The following is a 20083-nucleotide window of genomic DNA, read 5'->3' as shown; positions in this document are numbered from 1 at the left end:
GTTCAATTTGATCTTTATTTTTAATCTGATAACCCCAGGGAACACGGCACTCTGAGCATGTACGATCCTGAGAAATTCTTGCCCTGAGAATATCAAGCATTAGAAATACAGAACCCTGAAAATGTTGTATTCTTACAACATACAACACTGAAAACATAGAACCTTGTGCATATAGGAGCCTTAGAAATCTCTAGAAAACATGGAAGACTCAAAAGCGCAAATCCCGGGGAAGTTAGTTCCCTGACCTGGCTACTGAACCCTGGGAAGATAATTCCATTAGAATCCTGTGAACAAAGCTCTCTGAGAACCCTGAGAACAGTGAGAACATAAAATCCTGGGGTTATAGAACCCTGGAAATATAGTTATTCTCCTAAATAAATCTCTGCATGAAATTTCATGACTGACCCAGGAACGCAGGAGAAACCTTTAACTTAATTACATCGTGTATACACACACACACAAGAACAAACATGGGACATCAAAAGACAGCATATGGCATCAGTGATTTCTGAGACATCTTGTTTGACCACACACCCACACACAAATACACACACACTTTCGTGTTCTCTCGTACATACGCATAAAGACACATAAATAGCCTCAAAATACACGTGTTGGCCCATAAACACCCACATGATCATTATGTATAACCAAGTAAGAATGTGTGTGTGTGTGTGTGTAAGAGAGAGATGACAGTCCTTCTACTCTTTTGGACCCTCAAATGCTCTACGAAGGCTAAAATCTTTCAGCATACTTTTCCGGAGTAGCACTAATGGCCGCCTCGAAGCTATGCCAAGCAGCATGAAGTGATTTCGAGCTCAAACAAACACAATGCAGCCAGCCTACTGTGGATAACACGCCTCTCTTTACTGTTTCTCCAACTCTAAGCTCATTGACTGCAAAAGCTGCTCCAAACTGTGCAGTTTATCCACTGCCACTTCCTTTCTATGCATTCTTTCATTTGGTTTAAAAAGTCTACAGTGAAACAACTGCTGTGAGTTTTGCACCGTCTGACACGATGAGTGTTTCAGTGAACCAGCAGACCGGTACAAATGTGGAAGTCTCATAATACTATGCGCGGTTTTGCAAGTTACACTTCTGGTTTTGGGAACTTCTCTTACCACTCGTTTATTCCTGTTTTATTCTGAGCCACGGAGCATGAAGTTAATTTATACCACGGCGCCAATGAATCATCAACTCTGACTGGTCAGGCGGCATCGATTAATTTTCTATAACAGCAGCTCTGACAATAGTCCTGTTTAAATAAATGTGCTCGTTTTAATGCGCTATGGTTGCTATAGTAACAACTTACACAGGTACTTGTCTGGTGGACGTGTCACACAAGGTGTGTGTTTTGTTATGGTGAAGACGCTGGATTTAGCTGGAAATGCTGGATTTCTCATCGCTAATGCATAGCATAGACACAGTAATAACATAAATAAAGTCATATATATATATATATATATATATATATATATATATATATATATATATATATATATATATATAAGGTAAGAAACCTGATGTTAAGAGAAAACCCTAAAGCTGTAGTCGCATTTCTTGCGCCCTGGTTCTAATGAAAGTCCCCAGAGATGACAATAAGTAATAACTGTGCCAGCTATGTCTCAAAAACCCACCTACATTCATCCACACGATAAAACAGAGCAGTGCCACTGGTTTATATTATCAAAGCCATTTAATTTAAGAAAACAAAACTGTAGTCTGACATTAGCAGTGTGGGCAGCCAACATTTTGACAGTGTTAGCAACTGTCATACACACTCCTACGATGTGTTAGCTTTAAATAAATATGAAAGCCCAGGAAAGTCACAAGGAAAAGAAAATGTATGTAAACTAAAACAATACAGGCGAGAATACTTCAATCAGCTCTCAGTTCTCCAGTTCCTCTTCTCCCTGACCTACCCACATGGTTTCCTTCGGTTTTTAGTTATAAAATTAGAGAGACAGAGAGACAGAGAGAGAGAGAGAGAGAGAGAGAGAGAGAGAGAGGTGGAAGCAGATACAGTAAAAATATTTATCATTATTATAATGCACTGGAAGGTTCACTACAGATATTGTATCTTTGACTGATCAGATGTTTAGTTAACCGGCTCATACCAGCTGCAAGAAAATGGCAGACAAAAGATTGCTGATAATTATGAATAAAGTTGATAATTATAAAATATTGCATTTGGCACTGGAAAAGCAAATGTCGCAGTTTTTGTTTTTGCTAATTATTATATATTACAGGATATAGGTATCCTGATCATTACTGGAGCAGATTAATATTCTGACAATAACTGCCAGATAGAATATTTAATGTTTTTGCGACAGTGTATGACTGTACTGAACATACAGTGTGACCCTACCTGTACTTTCCACCCTATATTCAGCTTTATCTGGGTTTGGAAACCATACAGTATCTAACACCATATCAGGTACATCTGCAGTTCTGCTAAGAGGGTTTGTTATGGCAGCCTTGTTGACATACACTCACCAGACACTTTATTAGGGACACTATACTACACTAATACTGGGTAGGACATCCATCACTTGCTTGCTTAATTCAAGAACAGCCTCAATTCTTCATGGCATTCCTTCAGGGCTCTGGGAGATGTTGACATGATTGCATCACATAATTGCTGCAGATATGTCAGCTGCACATTCCTGCTTCAAGTCTTCGATTGTACCACATCCCAAACGTGATCTGGTAGATTTATATCCCTTGACTGGGGAGGCTGTTGTAGTGCTATGAGTTCCTGGTCTAGTGCACTACTGCCATAGGCAACATTTTTATCTTACTTTTGCACATATTGACAATAACACAGTATATTGTATTGCCTCTATTGTTTGTACTCTTGCTGATATTAGTGCTCTTTAATATATTACATGATGCTTTCACTCATTTGTATTTTTGCACAAGGGTAACCCATTTAATATACTGCACCAGCACATCTATATTTACTCACTTATTCTGATATACACACTTCTTTGACATATTGAAACTACTACTGTAATATCTACACTATACACTATATATCTTCCATGGCTTGTATACACCTGACCCTCACACACATATACAGATTTTTTCCAAATCGTTGCCACAAATCTGGACACAATTGTCTTTGTCTTCACTGGAACTAAGAGGCCCCAATATTTCAGTATGACAATGCCCCTCTGCACAATGCATGATCTGTCGACAAGATTTGCCAAGGTTAGTGTGAACTCGAGTGTCCTTCACAGAGCCCTGACCTCAACGCCACGGAACACCTGACACCAGTACCTGACCTCAGTAATGCTCTCATCTGAATCTCCACATTTACAGTCCTTTTCAGATGAGTGGAGGTTATTGTAATAGCAAACTCTGGAAATGAGAAGTTCAAAACGCACATATGGGTGTGATTGTCAGGTTTCCACATACTTTCAGCCATATGGTGTATATCTAAAACTGTGCTTTTTAATGACGTTTAATGAGATTATAATAGAGTGCCTCTAACACACCTGACACCTCTCAAAGTTTTGATTAGCCAATAAACGCAGTTAACAGCAGTGTCCTAAAAATCATCAAAATTATGATATCCAATTATAAAAGCCTTAGTAAAATGAAGTCTATGCTTTCTAGCATTTGAAATGTGTTTTTAAATGCCAAAGATATTTGAAATAACACTAAGCAGACATTTGAGATGCTGCAAAAAAATGTGTGTGGAAGTGAATAACTCCACTGATTTGCTCATACTGAGCCTTGGAAAGAAAGTTATTTTCCACCACATAAAAAGGAATGTTCCCATCCATGGATGTTAGAGGTCATCTAATTGACTCACTGTGTTTGAAGCATTGCTTTATTTACACTCTTCTCAGTTCTGTCCTCTTCTAACTATCCACTTCATTCACTTTTACTGTAACTGTCTACAAAATTCAGCAAATAAACTTCCATCAAATCCAGCCATCCTTTAACCATCTAACAATCACAATCGAGTGGCCACCAAACTCACATCTTCATTATCCACCATATGTATACCTCTTGGAGCCAACCTGTAAAAATCTACTGTCAGCCCTCCTTATATAGCCATTTTCCAAAACCAGTCATTCTGTAATCATCTACTAAATCTAAATATTTATAAATACTAAATACTAGACCTAGTCTAGGTCTAGACTAGACTAGTATTTAGCAGATTTCAAGCTTCTTTAACCATTTAACAATTTCACAAAATCACATATCCTAAATCAGCAATTCTCTAAACATCTATTAAAATCAGCAATTCTGCAAACATCTAGGGGATGAGGCAGTTAACATTAACCTAAGTCAAATCTTACATATATATATATATATATATATATATATATATATATATATATATATATATATTCGACTAGCTGACACAGTTTAATATCTTTGAGATATACATCACTTTTACTCAACATCTCTAAGGACTCCTGAATCAGAAATTATAACAATCCATAAAACTTAGAGTCAGCACATTGTAGATGTATGCTTGGGTCTTGGGGCTAGTGAAGCTAAGAAACTAAGGAACATCTAACCAGTTAAAAAATAAAATAAAATAAGAAAAAATAAACTAATGCCAATGTCTAAAATGTAACCTGCAGTGACACCAGACAGTAAACAGTGTTGGGTATTTTTATTTACTGTATCCATGCAAGAACCAGCAATAATGAGAGCATTAAATCCCACAGTATGCACACAGTATGTATCAGCAAGTGCCTATGACGCAACCATCTGGTCAGTTCCTGCCACTGTGGAGCAAAATCAATGCACAGCACAACCTCTAGTGTTGAATTAGCTACCACTTAAAGCCAACACTTGAATTAACAGCCTGAGTGCTCACTGGGGTCCAGCAGGAAGTACAGACAGAAACACTGAGTTTGTTTTTGAGCCCTAGCCCAGGCACGTTTCTATCGTGTTGTTTACAGACAGTGAATATTGCCGATCAGATCCTAATTAAATACGGCGTGTCTTAATTCAAGCCTGCATGATTCATCTATGCTCTCTGACCATGATTTGATCTAAGCTATCGTCTGTAAAAGGGGAGTGCATCCCAGTCTCGCATTTCTCCAAACACCGCTCTGTAAACATCCTGTTTAACGTGAATAACTCACCCCGCGCGCGCTATTTCACCATCCCGGTACCGACAGGCCGTTATGAGATGGAGACTGGAGATCACCCAGTACATATTCCCTCCCAGAACAATCACACACACACACACACACACACAGACAAGCGCATTATTAACGAATCTTACTCACCCTTCGCGCATGTATCTGAAGACACTCCGGCACGCGGACGTGTGAAGACAAACGGCAAAGCAGCTCGTGCATCTGCCGCCGCGCAAACGTGACCAAACAGCATCAGCACCAGCAGCAGCTCGGAGGAGGAATAGAAGAAGGAGGAGGAGGAGGAGGAGGTGGAGGAACGGGGACGCGCTGCGCGTGCTTTCCATCCACCGCTCCGCTCAAGTGCGCGCTGCCGGTAGTGCGCGCGCATTGTATAGCCTTCAAGACATTTTCACCCTAGCTCGGGTTCACGTTTCTTATCCGTTTTTCATATTTTATTTTTTTTATTTGTGATGATGATGATGATGTTATTATTATTAGTAGTAGTAGTAGCAGCATAATAGCGGCAAAATATTTGAGACCAGGAAACTAAAACTAAATGAAACAGGAATATTATTAATCTGATAAAAGTTAAAATCAGTAACACGTTTTAAGGAGCACACATTAAGGATGAATTAAGGTCCAGTTATTTGTTTAATTAAGGTCAAATAAGACTATTTAGACTGCATTTATTTACTATGCAGTACTCGTTATTCAAAATTACAGATTTGTTAGGTGAAAAGGAATAGTGCATCATTAGTTGCGACAAATTGTTAAAAAAAAAACAACTTAGTAATATTTTAAAAGCAGTAATAAAATGTAGGGAAAATCGTGAGGCAGAGGGGGCGTCAGTTGTGGGCGGAGAAGGGGCGGGTCTAACCGGCAGGTAACGCGTGCTGATTCTCACCTGTGTCTTATTAGCGCCTGTCTAATTATTTTTGTTTCTTTGTGCTTTTGATGATTCCTGTAACTAGTTTTAGAGAGAGAGAGAGAGAGAGAGAGAGAGAGAGTGTGTGATTGATGGATATTGCTGGCGGCGCTCGCGAGACACGCACGCACGCGCACACACACGACGCAGAGTGTGAACTTGAACCTGACGGAGCGAAAGCTGTTTTTGTTGACCGAATAAACACGATCCCGGAGAGCTCGACTAAAATCCTCCCAACTCTTCCTCCACACCGGGGATCTACAAAATGATCACTGAATCATCTTCTATTAAAATCCTACTATTATTAGGTTCTAAGTAGGAGAAAGAGCTGTGTTCAACACGGTGCTCGTGAGCTGATAGAAAACAATAAATAAATTAATAAATAAATAATACATTAGCATATGTCAACAAATAAAATAGCATATATAAATTAATTAATAATAGTAAAAGAAATTATCTCCTAGTTTATGTATAAAACCGCATAAAAATCTAAATTAATCATGTAAACAGTCCAAAACAGTCCAATGAATAATGTAAAGAGTCCAGGATCTAATGACTTTCCCATCAGATTGATTGATTGATTGATTGATTGATTGATTGATTGATTGATTGATTGATTGATCAATTGACAGGGCAATTCTTTGTCACTAAAGCAATCCAATAGCAAGAGTCAGTCCTGTCATTTCATAAATTGTTAATTAATTCAGTGAAGTCTTAAACTAGACTGGTTTTAGTGTACATCTTGTCAGTTTTTTTTTTTTTTTTTACATTTATTACATTAAACAGTATGAAATGCAACCAAAATCCCCAAACCACTAAGCAAAATATCAACCAACCCTCAGCTTATTCAGAAATAATCAATACCACAAGAACACTAAGCCTGTTATCAAATAGACCTAGCTCTACCTGGGGATAGGAAGAGCCACACTGTTTGTTGCACTGATTTCACACTGCATGCCTCAGATTTACAGATTAAAAACATGAATTGAAGTAACCCACAGCATAATCTAGTTTGAACACATTTATTTTTCAATATGCAAAAGAAGAAAACAAAAAAAACAGGAGCAGCAATTACATTTTAGAGCACAAACAGAGAACCGAAAAATACACATTTTTCTTTTTTGTGATCATGTGAGATGCTTTACACTGGTTTATATAGGTCAAGAGCTTCAGTTTCTGTCCACATCAAACATCAGAATTGGGAAAAAGTTTGATCTCAGTGACCTTGAACGTGACATGGTTGTTGGTACCAGATGGGCTGGTATGAGTAATTCAGAAACTGCTGATCTGGGATTTTCAAGAACAGCAGTCTATAGAAGATACACAGAATGGGGGGAAAATCTACTATTAGATGTGGAAGGAGACTTGCTATAGCCAGAATATACACAGATCAGGTATAAAATTATGACCACTGGCCTAATATTCTGTTGGTCCCCTTTGCTGTAAAAACAGCCGTGACCTGTCATGCACTGTGTATTCTGACATCTTTCTATCAAAACCTTCAGCAATTTGAGCAAGAGTAGCTCGTCTGTTGGATCGGATCACACAGGTCAGCCTTCGGTCCCTACATCAGTGAGCCTTGGCCACCCATGACCCTGTCGCCGGTTCACCACTGTTCCTTCCTTGGACCACTTTTGATAGATACTGACCACTGCAGACCGGGAACACCCCACAAGAGCTGCAGTTTTGGAGATGCTCTGATCCAGTGGTCTAGCCATCACAATTTGGTCCTTGTCAAACTCACTCAAATCCTTACGTTTGTCCATTTTTCCTGCTTCTAACACATCAACTTCGAGGACAAAATGTTCACATGCTGCCTAATATATCCCACCCACTAACAGGTGCCATGATGAGGAGATAATCAGTGTTATTCACTTCACCTGTCACTGCTCATAATGTTATGCCTGATTGGTGTATGAAGCAGATAATAACTCAAACAACCCTTTACAAACAATAGTGCACAGGAAAGCATTGCAGAGTGCACACCCCACAGAACCATGAGGCAGATGTGGTTCCCTTCCTGCAAAAGAATAGGAATCTGTGTCCAGTGTCCAGTGGAAAACAAACTGGGCAGGTGAAGTTAAGAAAAAGACCAGGAGAACTAAAATGCCTGAGATCAGATCCCTTCTTCTCATGTTTGATGTGAACATAACTGACACACAATCTCATTCTGTATCTGCCTGATTTTCTGCATTGTGCTACTGTCACATGATTGTCTGTACAGGTGTTCCTATTAAAGCACTGAGTCTGTGAGTGTCGCTTTCTGGAAATCTTCCATTCTTGATCTGGTCACCTGTTGTGAAGGGATTTTTCTTCATCCAGGAAAGAATTCTCCTGTCATTCACCACAGTTGTTTTCAGGACTGTTTACCGGTGCATGCTATTTTCTTAAGAAACTGTTGATTTCACCACCTCTATGCTACTTCTCTTCTGGGATTAGTTTTGATTTTTCAGTCTGATCCTAACAGTGACAGCTTTGTGGACTTCCTATTGAGAGTTAACACAAACAGATTTCTGTTTCAGCTCTAGACATTTCATCTGCTTCCTTCTATGTGAAATAATGAGGGAATAACACACACCTGGCAAGGACCAGCTCAAGCAGCCAAATGAATATATTATAAACTATTTTATATAGAAAGTCACTGTATACATGAGGAGTACAATTTCTATTTGAAACCCAGTCTAAAGCCAACACGCACACCTGAAGTGGGTTCAGTAATGGAGCAGTCCATTTCTTTATAAAATTATTTTAATCAAATTGTTCTGTTTTATCTGCACTGATGTTTCAGATATAGGAGACACTTTGTCTACTCTAAGAAAAAAAAAAAGAAAGAGAAAAGAAAGACACGCCAGATACAATATTGGTGGAAATATACTGCCACCTACTGTCTATATATCAACATTACAGGCTAAATCGTGGAAAAAAAGGAAACAAAATATTATTAAACACATGAGCGACAAAGAACAGTTGTCCATACAGTTACATAAAAGTACAACAAAAATCATTAAATGAAATACACAAATGAAATTCATATACATAACATGTTATTCGGTTCTTATGAACAATTCCACCTTAAAATCTGGCGCTGGTGTAGTGTGACAACAAACTGTGTGCTTTGGAAGAAAGTCATTGTAGCTTCAAGATGGACATTACAACAACATTTGGCATGCCGTGTATGTATAAAAACTAGTATTTTAAATAATCTGATTTCTTTAATACAATTTTGTGTAAGATTCTCATCAACACAGCTAATTTCTATCGATAAAATAGCACAGTAACCTGCCTGAACCGTTCATTTACATTTCTGGCATTTAGCAGACACGCTTATCCAGAGCAACTTACAGTTGATCTAATGAAAGTGAGAGACTGTAAGAAAGTCAATGACTGTCACGATCATGGAAAACCTATAGAACAAAATTGGATAGGGTCATCCTCTCTTTCCTTCCATTTGATCTATTCTAGGGAACTATGTTAATGCTACCAAGCTTTTGGGTTGATATGACAGCATGGAAATTAAATACTAGCTTTACAAATAGCTATCACTAACTGTGAGGATGCAAACGTAATCCAAACAAACGAGCTTGCTAGCTAAAATCAACAATGTAGATTGATAACAATCAACAATGAACATTTTAATATGATTTAAATATTCTTCTGAAATCCTGTCAAGTTAGTTAGTTGTGGATAGCAATCGCAGTAAAAATAATAAAATAAAATAAGAGCATTTAAATATCCTTGTCAGGATTGTGTTTTACTGAAGACAAACAAAACAAACATTTAGGAGTGCGACAAAAATGCTCCCGTAAATTCTGTCAGGTAAACTAATGTAAGCTATCTGATTAATGAAATCTATTGGGTTTTTAACTTATAGCCTGCCATTTTCCAGCGCTGCCTAGGTAACTGGATTTCTTTGTGTCTGGAATAGAAAACTCTTGATAATTGAGTTACATGACACAGACACAGGGCTGGATATAACAGTCAAGCAAATAAATTAACTACATAACAGTTCTAGCTGTAGCAGTTACCAGAACAATAAACTATGTCACCCAACAGCAATGTGTGTAACTGAACCCTTTTGTTCACCATTCTGACAGTATGACAGCTCTTGTGTGAGGTTCAGCTAACCCACACAGGAGGTCTAATGGGATGCGTCAAGGGATGTTTCATTACTGAGAAAGTACAGGTTTTCATTTGTCAGATCCAGAGTATGACTTAATCCAAACGACGAGAAATTCAATCCAACCCCAGTCCAGAGCTACTGAGAGTTCATGTTCTTGTTTAAGGGTCCAAATGAGGCTTTCTGAAAAACCTGAACCGGGATTTTGTGGGATTTTCCAAAATGGCAGCAGTGAAACAGTGAAATCAAGGATCGTCTATATTTGAATGGAGCTACAGTATATTGTTATCCAGGTAACCTCCTGCTATCTGGAATTTCACCTCTACATTATATAATGTTATAGTACAGTGTAATGAGAATGATATACAGCATATCCACTGTAATGACAGACCATCCCTGCTGTTTGTTCATCGCCAGTGCTCACTTTATCCTGGTCAGGGTCATGGCAGATCTGGAGCATATCCTGCTGACACTGGGCACAAAGTCCAAGAATTCACCCTGTGCAGAATACAATGTAGCAGGGGTAATTTATCCTGGCTAATCCGCCTACCTGCATGTTTTGGGATAGTAGGAAGAAGCCAAATGAAGCCCACATCAACACAGGGAGAATAAGTGGCATGCTCCAAGTTCAGGATTGAACACTGGACTCTCCCTGTTATTATGGTAAAAATGTATTTATTTGTTTGTTTGTCTGAATAATATAATAATCTAAATATATATTTTTTAAAAGATTTAAATAAAAAGTCAATCCCAAATTTATACAAATTATTTTTGTGTCACTTATTCAGTTCTTAATTGCTACATTAGTTTCATAGAGGGAAATTGTGTAAATGAGATTTTTCATTAAGTCATTCCTTTAAATGCTCCTCCACTTAGTAAATATCATCTCTAAACTGCACATGAAATAAAAAATAATTCAATACAGATCATGTTTCATGCCTGCTGGGCCGATTCTGTACAGATTGAAGTATTTGTTCATAACAGTCGTGGATTTTGGGGCTAAATGCTGAAAAAGCACCTATTTGCATTCATTAGCATTCATAGCATAATATAGTTCTGCGACAGGAATTGAATATTCACGGCCACTGTGATGGAGTGACGCTAAAGGGAAAAGGCTTGCATGATAATGCAACATTTCAGCTCACAGTCTGCTCTGTGCATTTTGTTGTAGGTTTTTGGCTTTTCTGCTTTTGTGTTTTTTCACTTACATCCAAGGGTGTTAAATCTCTTATACACTTCAAAAATCCACCTATTCTTTTTCATATCTGCTCAGTTCACAATTGGTTTAAAACAGACATATATGCACATAAGAATTTACATTAAAAAAACATATTTTCTGCCCACATAGCCGTTATTCACTATTTTGTATTGTCATGTGTCACAGAACTACATTACCCATCATCCCCAGCACACCACATGACCAATCTCACACCTCACTAATCACCCATCTGGATGTGGAACAACTGAGGAGCCAATTGTCCAATTACCAGGATTTTATAATTTTGTGATCACAGAAATGAACATAAAATCTCTGAGGAGGAGCCTGCAATTTTTCATATTCAGCCAAAGCACAGTCGATTCAAATGCACTGAACATGAGTACAGCTATCATAGAAAGAAATGATTGCATGGGTGTCTTCACTGGTAGAAAGTTAAAAGAGGAATTCTTTGCTTGCAATTTTGCCAATTTAAGTAGCTTTCTATGGCAAAAAAAAACCCTAAAAAGTGAAAGAAGAAGCTTTGTGTGCACTAATTTATCAGTCTTTTTTTCTCACATGTTAGACCTAACCGTCTGTCTGTTACAATGAACCTCACCAGTGGGCTTTAACACACTATATCCCATCACCTTTAGTGGAATTGTACATGAACAAGAGTTATTAACTTAAATGTTTATTCATTTATTAAGAGGGGAAAAAACGTTTTAGAGCTTATTTGTTAGACTTGAGATTGTATATATCAGAAATGATTAGTCAGAGATGAGACTATAGATCAAAGATTATTAGTCACCGCTGAGACTATAGATTAGAGATGATCAGTCAGAGTTAAGATTATGATTAATTAGTGTTGGGACTATAGATCATAAATGATTAGTCAGAGATGAGACTATAAATCAGAGATTATTAATTAAAGCTGAGACTGTAGATCAGATATGATTGGTTAGAGATGAGATTATATATCAGAGATAACTGGTTAGGGATGAGACTATAGATCAGAGATACCTGGTTAGGGATGAGACTATAGATCTGAAATAACTGGTTAGGGATGAGACTACAGACCAGCGATAACTAGTTAAGGATGAGACTATAGATCAGAGATAACTGGTTAGGGATGAGACTATAGATCTGAAATAACTGGTTAGGGATGAGACTATAGATCTGAAATAACTGGTTAGGGATGAGACTATAGATCAGAGATAACTGGTTAGGGATGAGACTATAGATCTGAAATAACTGGTTAGGGATGAGACTACAGACCAGCGATAACTAGTTAAGGATGAGACTATAGATCAGAGATAACTGGTTAGGGATGAGACTATAGATCAGAGATAACTGGTTAGGGATGAGACTATAGATCAGAGATAACTGGTTAGGAATGAGACTATAGAGCAGCGATAACTAGTTAAGTATGAGACTATAAATCAGAGATTATTAATTAAAGCTGAGACTGTAGATCAGATATGATTGGTTAGAGATGAGATTATATATCAGAGATAACTGGTTAGGGATGAGACTATAGATCAGAGATACCTGGTTAGGGATGAGACTATAGATCTGAAATAACTGGTTAGGGATGAGACTATAGATCAGAGAAACCTGGTTAGGGATGAGACTATAGATCAGAGATAACTGGTTAGGGATGAGACTATAGATCAGAGAAACCTGGTTAGGGATGAGACTATAGATCTGAAATAACTGGTTAGGGATGAGACTATAGATCTGAAATAACTGGTTAGGGATGAGACTATAGATCTGAAATAACTGGTTAGGGATGAGACTATAGATCAGAGATAACTGGTTAGGGATGAGACTATAGATCTGAAATAACTGGTTAGGGATGAGACTATAGATCTGAAATAACTGGTTAGGGATGAGACTATAGATCAGAGATAACTAGTTAGGGATGAGACTATAGATCTGAAATAACTGGTTAGGGATGAGACTATAGATCTGAAATAACTGGTTAGGGATGAGACTATAGATCTGAAATAACTGGTTAGGGATGAGACTATAGATCAGAGATAACTAGTTAGGGATGAGACTATAGATCTGAAATAACTGGTTAGGGATGAGACTACAGACCAGCAATAACTAGTTAAGGATGAGACTATAGATCAGAGATAACTGGTTAGGGATGAGACTATAGATCAGAGATAACTGGTTAGGGATGAGACTATAGATCAGAGATAACTGGTTAGGAATGAGACTATAGAGCAGCGATAACTAGTTAAGTATGAGACTATAGATCAGGGATAACTGGTTAGGGATGAGACTATGGATCAGAGATAACTGGTTAGGGATGAGACTATAGATCAGAGATAACTGGTTAGGAATGAGACTATAGATTAGAGATAACTGGTTAGGGATGAGACTATAGATCAGAAATAACTGGTTAGGGATGAGACTATAGACCAGAGATAACTAGTTAAGGATGAGACTATAGATCAGAGATAACTAGTTAGGGATGAGACTATAGATCAGAAATAATTGGTTATGGATGAGAATATAGATCAGAGTTAACTGGTTAGGGATAAGACTATAGATCAGAGATAAGACTATAGACCAGAGATAACTGGTTAGGGATAAGACTATAGATCAGAGATAAGACTATAGACCAGAGATAACTAGTTAGGGATGAGACTATAGATCAGAAATAATTGGTTATGGATGAGAATATAGACCAGAGATAACTGGTTAGAGATGAGACTATAGATCAGAGTTAACTGGTTAGGGATAAGACTATAGATCAGAGATAACTAGTTAGGGATGAGACTATAGACCAGAGATAACTACTTAGGGATGAGACTATAAATTAGAGATAACTGAGACTATACATCAGAGATGTCTGGTTAGGGATGTAACTAAAGATTAGAGATAACTGGTTAGGAATGAAATTATAGATTATAGATTATTTGTTAGAGATGAGAATATATATCAGAGGTAAATGAGAATATACTGTAGATCAGAGATAACTGATTAGGGATATGACCACTGACCAGTGATAGCTGGTTAGGGATACGACTATAGATTACAGATAACTGAGACTATACATCAGAGATGATTGGTTAGAACTAAGTTCACAATAGACCTCAGAAGATTTGTTAAAGCTAAGCTCATCCATCAGAGATGACAACTGAGGTCATCCATCAGAGATGATTATAGGGTAAGATCTGAGGTTGTACATCAAATATGATTAGTTCAAGTTGAAGCTATGGATCAGAGGTGACTGGTTACAGCTGAGGTGATAGATCACACTGCCTGAGGAAAAAAAGCTCTGCCAAGGATAGAAGCAGATTCTCAGACTTCAAATCAAAATCATCTTAAAACAGAGATACCTCAAAGCCACAAGAATACCCTTATATAAGATATTGAGCTTTACATTAAATGGCAGTCACATCAACAAAACTGAAAGAGCATTTTATAATGTAGGCTCAAAACATTTGTTAGCTGAATCAAATACAATATTTCCCTCACACACAGTCAGGGTTCTGTGGCCAAATCAGAGCTGTTAATTAAAGGCTACAGATCCATAGATGATGATATAGATAATCTAGGAATTCCTGATTATGAGTGGTTAGAGATTATATATCAGAAATGATTGATTAGTTGAAGGTTGCCAAGGTAATTCGATTACTGGACGGTCTCTATGTACAGCAGATGGCAGTAGTGCTGTTTTGTCAGTTGATGCGTCCTGCTACTCGGTTCTGACTCAGTCTTTCTCGTACACAATATATGCATCATTACAAACAGGTTAAAATGGTCAGCACACTCTGGATGTGTCCAGCACTAGAACCAGTTCATGATGTATGCAACAATATATTGGAGTCTGCAAGGCAGTGTGTTGAATAGGTTTAGGGAAATTTAATATGTAGCCCATAGGTATCATGGAGCATAATTAGACCTTCTTTTTTTTATTTTTGCAAAATACCAATAAATAACTAAGATTCACAATAGCAAGTGACAAAGTGACAGGAGACACAGAACCTTGAATCTGGTGACAGCACCAAAACACTAGCTGATTAAAGACTTTCAGTTTTGTGTAAATTAATTATGATTCAGTAAAGCAGCAGAAACATAAAGCAGCAAACATATAGTGGAACGGATCTGGTAAATTCCTCCGTCCTGTCCAGTTGCCTGATGTCCCTCATGCTCCTGAAGGCAATTTGATGTGTTGGAAGCTGGAAAAATGGACAAACAAAAGGATCTGAGATACTTTGACAAGAGATTTCTGGGTCAGAGCATCCCCAAAACAGCAGGTGATGTGATGCTCTGGACGATGTTCTGATGGGAAACCATAACCTTGACACCATGTGGATGTTACTTCGACACAAACTACATACCTAAACATTGTTGCAGACCAAGTGTACCTCTTCATGCAACGGTATTCCCTCAGCAGGATGATGCACCCTATCACGCTACAAAAACCTTTGAGGAACGTGACAAAAAGTTTACGGCGTTGACTTTTGGCCTCCAAATTTCCCAGATCTCAATCCTATGGAGGATCTGGACAAACATGTCTGATCCATGGAGGCTCCACCTTGCAACTTAGCAGTCTTAAAGGATATGCTGCTAACGTCTTAGTGCCAGATACCACCTTACACCTTCAGAGGTCTTGTAGTTCAGACCTTGACTGATAAGTGCTGTTTCAATGGCACATGAGAAACCTACACAATATAATACAGGTGGTTTTAATGTTATGGCTAATTGGTGTATATATTAAACAGTAGTATACTTCTAGCAGAATGCCAATTGTGAGATTTATATGATTATTAGGCATATTAATCTACATCTACAGATTCTGTACACCTTCCTTTGTGTTCACAATATTCAAATTCAAAGCACTATACAAATAAAAATCTGAATGCAGTGAAAGTTTGGCAACTGATTATAATAAGGATTCCTCTTTCAGTCTTTATTCTTATTTTGTCCACAGAAAATGAGAAAAACAAACAAATGGACACATGGAGTCTTTAATTAGAGGACACCTGATTGCATCCAAGCATGAACCTGTGAATCTTTTAAACACACAACAAAGCACACTGGCCATGCGCTGCAGTGTCCTGCTGTCCCTCTGTGTCTTGTTTTCACTGAACTCCATGACAGGTGCTGCATCTTAACAGAGGTGATCCCTGTACAATCAGGCAGCATGAATAAAAAACAAAAGGCTCTATGCAGGTCAGGTAAGCTCTGCTAGCGTTGGTTTCTAACCGCAGTATGATTGAGATGCAGATTGAACCACACTCTGCATCATGGCTTGCATTATTATTCAAAAAGTGGAGTGCCTAAACGAGCAATTAGCCCACAGAGAGGGATCTGAGGTGTGTGTATGTGTAATAAATGGCATTTTTACTGAGAACCTGTAATCAGAAAGAGAGCGAGAGAGAGAGAGAGAGAAGGTTTGTCTGTCTGTGTGTCTAGTGTGTATGTGCAGCGTAGTCCGTAGGTGTTTATGCACCCTGTAGTCTCTATTGTTCTGATTCACATCAGCCTGCATGGCGAGGCGAGTCATTCTCTTTTTATCTTTGAATAACATATAATACAAAAATGACAAAGGAATACAAAAAAAAATGCAAACAACAGAGAAAGAAGAAAAGGAGGATATTCTCTTTCAAATGAAAAAAGCCCATTTTGCACAGGAGAGCATTTCAAATATTATTTTTCTCTGAGCAAATCCAACCTGGGAATTATGCAAATAATGGATGAATGTGAATCAGTGGGTTCGAGCTGTATGAGCTGTATATTATTTGTTAATGCAACATAATAGATGATGATGTCTGAAAAGCATCAGAAATGCCGCTGATACGCAAGAAAAAGTTGGACTCCAACGTTCGAGTCTAGTGTTTGCTCTCTCCACTACTTCTCCACTGATTGACGCTATCACTCCGTTTGCTCTTACATGTTTTCATGAGCTGACTGTTATGCCTTGATTGAGATTTTTCTTTTTTCTTTTTTATCTCCTATTAAATACCATTATACAACTCTTAGTTCGGATCTAATTAAATGATTGGACAAGATAATCACGCTGGGATGCTTCAATATTTATGTGCTCACCAAATACATTCCCATTTCTTGTGGTAGTTTGTTAGACTGCCAAGTTAGTGACATCAAAAGTTGAAATGGAAAATAATACATTCAGATATAAAAGCAATTCCACAGATCAGTGTGTATAAATCCGTTCTGTGTCTGAAAATTCAGTTACTCGATATTAAGCTCTTATTTTATTTAGAACTGTTGTATAAAGGCGCTCACAAGTTAGCAATGCTGAATATCGGCATGTCTGTGATTAACTATTCTGTTACACTTGTGCCAATGTTTAGTATACTGTAAGCAATGCTATTCTCAGCAATGCCCTTTTGTGATTTCAGCATATCACACAAACCTCTCATAAAAACATGATGCAGCACCGACAAGCAATATAAAAACATCAGTTTTATGGTTATTTACTATTAGACAGGTAGTAATTAAAAACTCTCAAGCTCCCCCTGAATTTGTTTAAGCATTTCGTAATCTCAGTGCAGTTTTTGAAAAATGGAGGACAGGTATCAAGATAATCAACAACCGCATGCTACCACAATAAATACAGCTACTATAATGAACACATTTCAGGGAGAAATCATTTCATGTAAAATAGCAACAGCAAAGCCTGTGGTATTCTGTAATATTGGTATAATGTAATACTAAAAAAAAAAAGGTGAAATATTTATAGACAGTGTTAATAAGGTGAATTACAAGTACAAAAAGCTATAAAGGATATAAAAAATTTGGTTCAACTATAACTTATTATAATGAAAAAAGATCTTTCAAAATCACTTATGCAAGTAAAGGTCAGGGGTACAATTACTTCTGGGCAGTATGAGCCGCTGGAGTGAAGTCTTCAGTAGTGTGGGCCTGTAATATATGCATCCATGCTTCCAAAACAACAGAAATACACCAACACCAAAAAATATATTTATAAATGGATTAACTATTCACTGCAGCTTTAAAAAAAAAGAAAAAAAGAAGAAGAAGTCTTCTCTTGAGTCATGGCATTTAACTTTCCTTCCCCGTGCTATTTTATAGAGCTTTGACCTCTTTTGCCTTAACATGCTCATTAAAACCAGGACCTTTATCACAGTAATTTATGTTCTGAATATAAAAATGTAATTTGCATTAAAGGTATAAGGTAAGTTTTAAAGATAAAAAGTAATTAATCACCGAAAATGCTGTATATATAATTAAGCATAGATCAAGCATGTTAATTATTAGTAGTTACTGAAACCACTCTTGCTTTCTTGCACCCCTGACTGTCCAGTGACAGAATCTTGAGCTCTCAATGGTTTGTTTCCCAGGCAGAAAATCTCTCAGTGCCGGTCCCAAGCCTGGATAGAATGAGATAAAACATCAGGAATGGCATCTGGCGTAAAAATCTGTGCCAAATCAAAATACGTGGATTGCATGATCTACTGTGGCAAACCCAACCCAGGAACAGCTGAAGGACAACAACAGCTTGTTCTCTCATGCATATTAATCTAATATTATCAACATATTGCTATATAATGACATAATCTTCAGCAGCATCCAGAGGTTACAGTGTAATAAACTTCTGAGTTGTCTCAAACGTATTTCTCTGACATTTCCTACATCTGCCTCCTTATAGTGTTGCCCGTGGGATTCAGCCGTCACATCGTCTCTAACTAAAGAGAGCGATGCAGCAGCTAATCAACACCACCACGCTAACTTTCAGAGGCTCTGCTTCTTCACCTAGCTGCAATTCTGCCATCCAGTATAGCTGTGTAACTGTCTCCACTACGCCTTCTTTGGATTTCTCAGCAATGTGACATGGAACAGTTCTAAAACTTGTAAGAAAAGCTCATCATTTTGTTTTCTAGGAGCTAACAGTTAAACCTAAACATTGTGCCTTATGTTTAAGATGGTTGAAACACCACACTGCAACAGTGTAGCGACGTCATCCTAAGCGTATCACAGGAAGAATGAACAACCAACGATCTCTACACATCACAAATATTTCAGTATAAGTGTATGTAGCGTAGCGTTTGTCTATTTGTTAACTTAATTCTAGGCTAATTATAAAAATCTAAAATGCCCTCCCTCACAATCTAGTGAAATTTCTCAAAGTGGGCACAGCAGGCGTTCAATGCACTAATGAAATCCCACAATGCATTGCAGTAAGCAGTATCCAAACTCTAGTGAGTGCTGAATGACATTAATGCCCCATTGGGCTTAAAGAGGACATGTGAACTACACACTGAATAGGGTTTAGGATGGATCTAATGTCTACTGTAGAATACACCACATAGACAACATTAACAGGAGATGGATCGGTGTGTTTGTCAGTCGAAGGCTGAATCTGATGAATGGTGCAGCTTTGTTTATTACTGGTTACATTTCGCATTTCCACACAGCTCTTAAAAATGTTTATCCATCTTTTCTTCCTCAATGACAAGACCATAATAAACACATTTTGAACTGCTGCTTTGAGCTGCCATTATTTTTTGCTGCTTTTTTTTTTTCTTCTGTTTTTTACTCTTTCAACATGTCAAAAAAAAAAAAGCCCAGTCTGCTTATGAATTCATTCCCCCGGGAGTTTCAGCAACAGGAAATGAGTGTAACGGCAGATTCTCTATGTGTGTTGAGAGTTATTTGTGAGTGTCCGTGGTCATTTTTGCAACTGGATTGAAGACCATGTCAAGCCAATATAGACCAAAAAAATATCC

General features: G+C 37.7%; 1 protein-coding gene across 1 annotated transcript in view; it reads right to left on the bottom strand.

The window, feature by feature from the left end:
* The window catches only part of fut8b (fucosyltransferase 8b (alpha (1,6) fucosyltransferase)), a 118861-nt gene extending 113477 nt beyond the window's left edge, over window positions 1-5384 (bottom strand). Inside the window, exon 1 of the mRNA XM_058379441.1 lies at window positions 5262-5384. The gene's annotated coding sequence lies outside the window, so the exon portion shown is untranslated. The remainder of the gene's footprint in view (window positions 1-5261) is intronic.
* Between the last annotated feature and the right edge of the window lie 14699 nt (window positions 5385-20083).

This window comes from Hemibagrus wyckioides, linkage group LG25 (assembly GCF_019097595.1).
Source record: "Hemibagrus wyckioides isolate EC202008001 linkage group LG25, SWU_Hwy_1.0, whole genome shotgun sequence".
Classification (NCBI taxonomy): domain Eukaryota; kingdom Metazoa; phylum Chordata; class Actinopteri; order Siluriformes; family Bagridae; genus Hemibagrus; species Hemibagrus wyckioides.
This window is presented reverse-complemented; position numbering and strand designations above follow the sequence as displayed.